This window comes from Cucumis melo, chromosome 1, assembly GCF_025177605.1.
Source record: "Cucumis melo cultivar AY chromosome 1, USDA_Cmelo_AY_1.0, whole genome shotgun sequence".
Taxonomy (NCBI): Eukaryota; Viridiplantae; Streptophyta; class Magnoliopsida; order Cucurbitales; family Cucurbitaceae; genus Cucumis; species Cucumis melo.
In genome coordinates, this window is record NC_066857.1 from 36,420,218 (window position 1) to 36,428,767 (window position 8,550).

An 8,550-nucleotide genomic window follows, 5' to 3' on the forward strand; every position below is an offset into this window, starting at 1 on the left:
GCCGTCGTCGCCGGAAGGGAAAAGGGATACACGAGCCGTGAGGTGAAGCCGACCCGACCTGGTTCCAATGCTGACCCGACCCGAAACCGCTTCCAGTCCGAGCCGAGCGAGCCGCGTGAGCCGAGCCGAGCGAACCGCGTGAGCCGAGCCGAGCGAGCCGAGCCGAGCGAGCCGAGTGAGCCGAGCCACGAGCCGAACCAAGCCGAGCCGAGCCGAGCCGAGCCGAGTCGAGCCGAGAACCAAGCCGAGTTAAGCCGAGCCGAGCCGAGTCCAAGCCGAGCCGAGCCGAGCCACCTAAGCCTTCCTTCCTCCACTTCGGTTCACGGTGAGTCTTCGGTAAGGATTGTTTTGATGAATTCCCTAATGTTACCTCGTCCGATTCGAGTTTAGATGTTGGATTAAGATATGGCCCTACTTTTCTCCCTTGAAGGTAGTACAGGGTTGACGCTTAAGTTCTCGGGTTCCGCGGCAGGCCTGGTTGGAGATAGCTTCCTTTCCTTGGGTAAGTCAACGGATGTCGCTTCCGACCTTTTTAAACGACTTCTACTAAAGTCATCAACTAAAACTTTCGTGTTTCGTTAGGTGGATCTGTCGAGCGTGGATTTCGATCGAGGGGCATAACCGAGTATCAGGTAAGGGTTTTCCTACTACTGGACCCCGAGTCCAGGCTGAAACCGTAGTAATCCACAGGGGATTACACGTTAGTGACTGTACTGAATAACTGTATGCGTGTTGACTGTTAAGTACTGATATTATATTTTGTCTGATATAAATATACTGTGACTGCTATTTGTGGATTGAGATTTTATGTTGATGGACCTTAAAGTTACGGTTCAGTATGTAGTAAAACACCGGTCTGGATGTGGTTCATGGAGTTTGGACGGGGAAGGACAGTGAGTCCGGTTTTTGGTTGGTTAGTCAATTGGATCTAGGGTTTTTCCCTAATGGTGTGCGAGTCGGTAATGCATATATCAACTGGGGGTGTAGATGTTTAAACCTATACTATCTGACTGACAAAGCCTATGGCGGGACTGTGATATGAATGCCGCTGGGATGTGACTGATGTAGACAGTTTAGTTTGGACTGAGGGGTAACGGTTAGCTTCATCTATGGGGTAGTGTGCCTTACGGATATGTGCGTCCTTCGGGAGCACTAGACTGATATGTGCATCCTTCGGGAGCACTAGACTGATATGTGCATCCTTCGGGAGCACTAGACTGATATGTGCATCCTTCGGGAGCACTAGACTGATATGTGCACCCTTCGGGAGCACTAGACTGATATGTGCATCCTTCGGGAGCACTAGACTGATATGTGCATCCTTCGGGAGCACTAGACTGATATGTGCGTTCTACGGAACCACTAGACTGTTATGTAGGGTACCCCCGAATAGGAAGTTAACTGTTGTTCCCTAACGGGCCCAGTAGTGGGTCCCTTACTGGGTATGTTTATACTCACCCCTTTCTCTTCTTTAACTTTTCAGGTAGGGGCAGACCGACGAGAGGCAAGAAGGATGCGTGAAGGCCATATGGACGCGTCTGGTTTTCTTATCGCTTCCGCTATGTATTTTGTCAGAATATTTTGGCTTGTGATTTTGAACTGGTGACTTGATATTTTTATTTTGTAAATTTTTTGGTTTATTTAAAATAGGGCCCGAAACTGTCTTTTGTAAGGTTTCTAATGTTTTTAATGAATCGTAACTGGTCCGTTTCAAATTCATGTTGAATGGTCGAGTTTTGGTATTTGGTAGTGACCTAAGCTTAATCCGGAAAGCTGGGTCGTTACAGTTGGTATCAGAGCCTAAGTTTTAGGTTCTGTAGACTGACTTATAATGTGAGTCTGTGTTTTGTGTCCTTATGGCTGAAACGATCCTTGCCGCTCGTCAGGTACGCTCTCATGAAAGTATATGTATAACTCTACATGCATTACCTTACCTAAGTTAAACTGCAAATTCAATTACCATTTATGACTAAAGGAATCGTTTGGTGGTTGTTAGGGAAATGCCACCAAGGAGAGGTGCACGTAGGGGTGGCCGAGGAGGCCGAGGAAGGGGAGCAGGACGCGTTCAGCCTGAGGTGCAGCCTGTAGCCCAAGCCCCTGACCCGGCTGCGCCAGTTACCCATGCGGACCTAGCCGCCATGGAGCAGAGGTTTAGAGATATGATTATGCAGATGCGGGAGCAGCAGAAGCCTGCCTCGCCAACTCCGGCGCCAGCTCCAGCGCCAGCCCCAGCACCAGTTCCTGCTCCAGCTCCGGCTCCAGTACCAGTTGCGCCCCAGTTTGTGCCGGATCAGTTGTCAGCAGAGGCTAAGCACCTGAGGGATTTCAGGAAGTATAATCCCACGACGTTTGATGGGTCTTTGGAAGACCCCACCAGGGCTCAGATGTGGTTATCGTCCTTGGAAACCATATTCCGTTACATGAAATGCCCTTAGGATCAGAAGGTTCAGTGTGCTGTTTTTATGTTGACTGACAGAGGTACTGCATGGTGGGAGACTACAGAGAGAATGCTAAGTGGTGATGTGAGTCAGATCACGTGGCAGCAGTTCAAGGAGAGCTTCTATGCGAAATTCTTCTCTGCCAGTTTGAGAGACGCCAAGCGGCAGGAGTTCCTGAACTTAGAGCAGGGTGACATGACAGTGGAGCAGTATGATGCGGAGTTTGACATGTTATCCCGCTTCGCTCCCGAGATGATAGCGACCGAGGCGGCCAGAGCTGATAAGTTTGTTAGAGGCCTCAGACTGGACATTCAGGGTTTGGTCCGAGCTTTCAGACCCGCTACTCATGCCGATGCACTGCGCCTGGCAGTGGATCTCAGTTTACAGGAGAGGGCCAACTCGTCTAAGACCGCTGGTAGAGGTTCGACGTCGGGACAGAAGAGGAAGGCTGAGCAGCAGCCTGTTCCAGTACCACAGCGGAATTTCAGATCAGGTGGTGAGTTTCGCAGCTTCCAGCAGAAACCTTTTGAGGCAGGGGAGGCTGCCAGAGGAAAGCCGTTGTGTACCACTTGTGGGAAGCACCATCTGGGCCGTTGCTTATTCGGGACCAGGACCTGCTTTAAGTGCAGGCAAGAGGGTCATACAGCTGATAGATGCCCGTTGAGACTCACGGGGATCGCGCAGAATCAGGGAGCAGGTGCTCCACACCAGGGTAGAGTCTTTGCAACCAACAAGATTGAGGCTGAGAAGGCAGGCACAGTAGTGACAGGTACGCTCCCAGTGTTGGGGCATTACGCCTTAGTTTTGTTTGATTCGGGTTCGTCACATTCTTTTATCTCTTCCGCATTTGTGTTGCATGCCCGCTTAGAGGTAGAGCCCTTACACCATGTTCTGTCAGTATCTACTCCTTCCGGGGAATGTATGTTGTCGAAGGAAAAGGTGAAAGCATGCCAGATTGAGATAGCAGGCCATGTGATTGAAGTAACACTGATAGTTCTGGATATGCTGGACTTTGATGTAATCCTGGGTATGGATTGGTTGGCCGCTAACCACGCCAGCATAGATTGTTCACGTAAGGAGGTAACGTTTAACCCTCCCTCGATGGCCAGTTTTAAATTTAAGGGAGGAGGGTCAAAGTCGTTGCCTCAGGTAATCTCAGCCATCAGGGCCAGTAAACTGCTCAGTCAGGGTACTTGGGGTATCTTAGCAAGCGTGGTGGATACTAGAGAGGTCGATGTATCCCTGTTGTCAGAACCGGTGGTGAGGGACTATCCGGACGTTTTTCCTGAGGAACTCCCAGGGTTACCTCCGCACAGGGAGGTTGAGTTTGCCATAGAGTTGGAGCCGGGCACGGTTCCTATATCCAAAGCCCCTTACAGAATGGCCCCCGTAGAACTGAAAGAACTGAAGGTACAGTTACAGGAATTGCTTGATAAGGGATTCATTCGACCGAGCGTGTCACCTTGGGGTGCGCCAGTCTTATTCGTTAAGAAGAAGGACGGATCGATGCGTCTGTGCATTGACTATAGGGAGTTGAACAAAGTAACCGTAAAGAACAGATATCCCTTGCCCAGGATTGACGATCTATTTGACCAGTTACAGGGAGCCACAGTGTTCTCTAAGATTGATCTTCGGTCGGGATACCATCAGCTGAGGATTAAGGATGAGGATGTATCGAAGACAGCATTTCGTTCCAGGTACGGACACTACGAGTTTATTGTAATGTCTTTTGGTTTGACGAATGCTCCGGCAGTGTTTATGGACTTGATGAACAGAGTGTTTAGGGAGTTCCTGGATACTTTTGTGATTGTGTTTATCGACGATATCTTGATATACTCCAAGACGGAGGCCGAACACGAGGAGTATTTACGTATGGTTTTGCAAACACTTCGGGATAATAAGTTGTATGCAAAGTTCTCGAAATGCGAGTTTTGGCTGAAGCAGGTGTCCTTTCTGGGCCACGTGGTTTCTAAGGCTGGAGTCTCTGTGGATCCAGCTAAGATAGAGGCAGTCACCGGTTGGACCCGACCTTCCACAGTCAGTGAGGTTCGTAGCTTTCTGGGTTTAGCAGGCTATTATCGACGGTTTGTGGAGAACTTTTCTCGTATAGCTACTCCTCTTACTCAGTTGACCAGAAAGGGAGTTCCTTTTGTTTGGAGCAAGGCATGTGAGGACAGTTTCCAGAACCTTAAACAGAAGCTAGTTACCGCACCGGTTCTTACTGTACCTGATGGTTCTGGCAGGTTCGTGATTTATAGTGATGCTTCCAAGAAGGGTCTGGGTTGTGTTTTGATGCAGCAGGGTAAGGTGGTCGCTTATGCGTCCCGTCAGTTGAAGAGTCATGAGCAGAACTACCCTACACATGATCTAGAGTTGGCAGCAGTGGTTTTTGCCTTGAAGATATGGAGGCATTATTTATATGGTGAAAAGATACAGATATTCACGGATCATAAGAGCTTGAAATACTTCTTTACTCAGAAAGAATTGAATATGAGACAGCGAAGGTGGCTTGAGTTAGTGAAGGATTACGATTGTGAGATACTGTATCATCCAGGCAAGGCGAATGTGGTAGCCGATGCTCTTAATAGGAAGGTATCACATTCAGCAGCACTTATTACCCGACAGACCCCATTGCATCGGGATCTCGAGCGGGCTGAGATTGCAGTGTCAGTGGGGGCAGTCACTATGCAGTTAGCCCAGTTGACGGTACAGCCGACTTTGAGGCAAAGGATCATTGATGCTCAGAGTTTGAGATAGGGGATAAGGTGTTCTTAAAGGTAGCACCTATGAAAGGTGTCTTGCGTTTTGAAAGGAGAGGAAAGTTGAGTCCCCGTTTTGTTGGGCCGTTTGAGATCCTGGAGCGGATTGGCCCTGTAGCTTATCGCTTAGCGTTGCCACCATCACTCTCGACAGTTCATGATGTGTTTCATGTTTCTATGTTGAGGAAGTACGTGCCAGATCCATCCCATGTGGTGGATTATGAGCCACTAGAGATTGATGAAAACTTGAGCTATGTTGAACAACCCATTGAGGTGCTTGCTAGAGAGGTGAAGACGTTGAGGAATAAAGAAATTCCCCTGGTTAAAGTCTTATGGCGGAATCACCGGGTAGAAGAGGCTACATGGGAGCGTGAAGATGACATGAGGTCCCGTTATCCCGAACTGTTCGAGGAATAAAACTTTCGAGGACGAAAGTTCCCTAAGGAGGGAAGAATGTAACGCTCCGAAAATTTAAGGTAAAATTTTCTCGTTTTATGCAAATTATTCGGAATTCTAAAATGTTGGTGTAAGTTGATATAATAATAATATAATATTATTATATTATTATTATTATTAATTATTTTATGTGTTATAATATTAATATTATAATTATTATTATTATTTAATATTATAGTAATATTATTAATTAATAACAATAACATTATTATTACATAATATTAATTTATTATTTATTTAATATTAATATTATTAATATATTATTATTATTACTTTATTATTATTATTATTATTATTATTATTATTTTATTTTTATTTTATTTTATTTTATTATTATTAAAAGTTATATATATATATATATATATATATATAATAAAAAAAAAATTTTTAAAAGAATAACCCTAACCGCACGCCGCCTCTCTCCCCCCCCCCCCCGATTTTCTTTCTTCTCTTTCGCTTTCTCCTTCCTCACGCCGCGCCTCTCCGCCACCATCCTCCTTCATCTCCGCCATAATCACCATCCTCTCCGTCTCCGTCCTCTGCCCTTTCTCCATTTCCGTCGGTGTGCGTAGCCTCGCCGGACGTTCGCCGCGGCATCCATCCATTTCCGTTTCGCCTCCAACCACCTACAGCCGACGCTTCTCTCTCTCTCTCTCCGTTTCTACCACCACCGTCTTCCTCTCCGTCATCAGCTCGTGTTTCCGACGCCGACAGAGCACAAAGGGAAGCGCCGTCGTCGCCGGAAGGGAAAAGGGATACACGAGCCGTGAGGTGAAGCCGACCCGACCCGGTTCCAATGCTGACCCGACCCGAAACCGCTTCCAGTCCGAGCCGAGAGAGCCGCGTGAGCCGAGCCGAGCGATAACTCAACTAATTAGGTGTCAGTTGTCAGTTGAGTTATGTGTTTTATACTAATAAAATTCTTTATGTCGAATGATAACTCAACTAATTAGGTGAAGGATTATGTTATGATCCTGAAAAATAATTAAATAAATAATTGTATTAGAGATCACTTCTAGGTTTGATAACTTAAGTGTGTAGTAGTATTTTGAAGAAAAATAATTACACATATAACAAAATATACTCCGATCCTATTAATTGATGTGGTCTAGGTCTATCATTAATGTAGAACTATATATGTGTGTCTATTTGTTTTATTTACAACTAAAAAAATTCGTTGAAAATGTCAAACATAATTTAAAGGTATGTTTAAGTAAATTTTCAAAATGGCAATTTTTTGTAAACTCAGATGGGTCTTCCACATTTCTAGGGTTTTTAAGGTGAAAGGTGCTTTCAGCCACAAGAGGAAATTACATTTGTCCAAAACGTGAGGTGAAGGGATGCGTGGCAGTGTGTCATTGTAAGTCGTTCGTTTTGCAAAAATATCGTCATGAATACCGTTTCATCCTCACTCCGATTTTCAGGGTCGTGGCTTAAATTAGGAGTTCCTTTTTTTTTTCTTCAATATATATAGAGAGTTTTTTCAATCTTATTTTCTATAAAACCAAGTGCTTAACAATACATAATTTCGAACCACAAAAAAATTGAAATTAAGAAAAAATGAAATCGGTTGTATTTTTTTTTATTATTCTTAGCTTATTTGGTGCAGGATCCACATCTGCATTTAAGGATTCCCCTATGGATTCCAACCATGCGGTTGATGTTCGTAAATTTTGTACAATTGGTTGTGCTGTTTCTCTCTGCACCAATATTTCCACCCCAGAAAACCTAAGTGAGCTAATTTCTAGTACTCTTGTAGTGCCTATTTTATTCTTTTACATTGTTGGATCAAGTTAATATGACTATTTTAATCGTTTAAGTCTTTTGGACTTCTAACGTCTCAATCTAAATGCTATTATATATAAGTAATCTTTGGTTTGGTTTTTTTCTCTACGGGCTTCTATAATATTGTCACTTTCACATGGCTCTTTTGATTATATATATCTATGAATGTCACATTCAGTTGAGATATTCTGGTCCACATACTGATTCATATATTTTATATTTTAAGCACTAGGTAAATTGGTGTTTTGATATTCCTTCTATATTTTAAGCACTAGTACTAGTTCTAGTGCTGGCAAACATTTTTGTAATGGAAATAATTCGTAAAGGAAGACATTGTTTGCTAACATGCATTGAGCATAGAATGTCATTAGAGGTTAACCTTGTCATGACTAACATTCAAATAGAGTAGTATTCAAATAAAAGAAAATTCATCTCGAACTCACAATCAACGAGAGATTAGTAGTAGTATTCATACTAAAATTTGGTCCCTTTCTTTAATAATTTTCTCTAGTTTTGATGGATGATTGTCTTCTTTTTTTTTTTTTTAAGTCGTTTATTTTTTCTTTATTAACTTGGCAGATGTAGACAAAGTACAAAGTTGTTGGAACGGGTGTGATCAAACGTGCATGAAGTACTGATACTAAAGAAAAGAAGATAAAGTATACCGAAAGGAGAAAGGAACATGGATTGGCTTTTAAAGATATAATATATATGAATAAACAAAAATTAATTGGTGAAAATTCAAACCATTGGTTTGAAAGCTTATTATTTTATATTTAAGCATATGTAAAAAACAACACTTTTTCTCTTTTTATGCTATACGAGAATTAAGTGTTTTGCAAGAATTTTTGCCTTACTATAAATTCTGTGTGTGTGTTTGTGGTGGATTTGGTGATCAAAGGTTAATAATCTCACAAACAAAATTTTATTTCGTCAATTTGAAAATATTTCTAAGGCACCGATTATCTTTTTGAAGGTTGATGATTTAGTCTTGATCCATCTTACAATTGTTGAAATTAATCTTAATTTGAATAAGTGTTATCGTTGAAAAAGTTAGGATGAGTCAGTTTGGTGCACCCAGACATCTCCACTAGGTGGACACCCCATAGCAC

The 8,550-nt window shown here is 43.4% G+C and overlaps 1 long non-coding RNA gene across 1 annotated transcript; it reads left to right on the top strand.

The window, feature by feature from the left end:
• Positions 1–7,134: 7,134 nt before the first annotated feature.
• On the top strand, positions 7,135–8,283 carry LOC127151441 (uncharacterized). Its single transcript, XR_007824389.1, has 2 exons — positions 7,135–7,385; positions 8,018–8,283. It is a non-coding gene; the product is annotated as an uncharacterized LOC127151441 (long non-coding RNA).
• Positions 8,284–8,550: the final 267 nt, after the last annotated feature.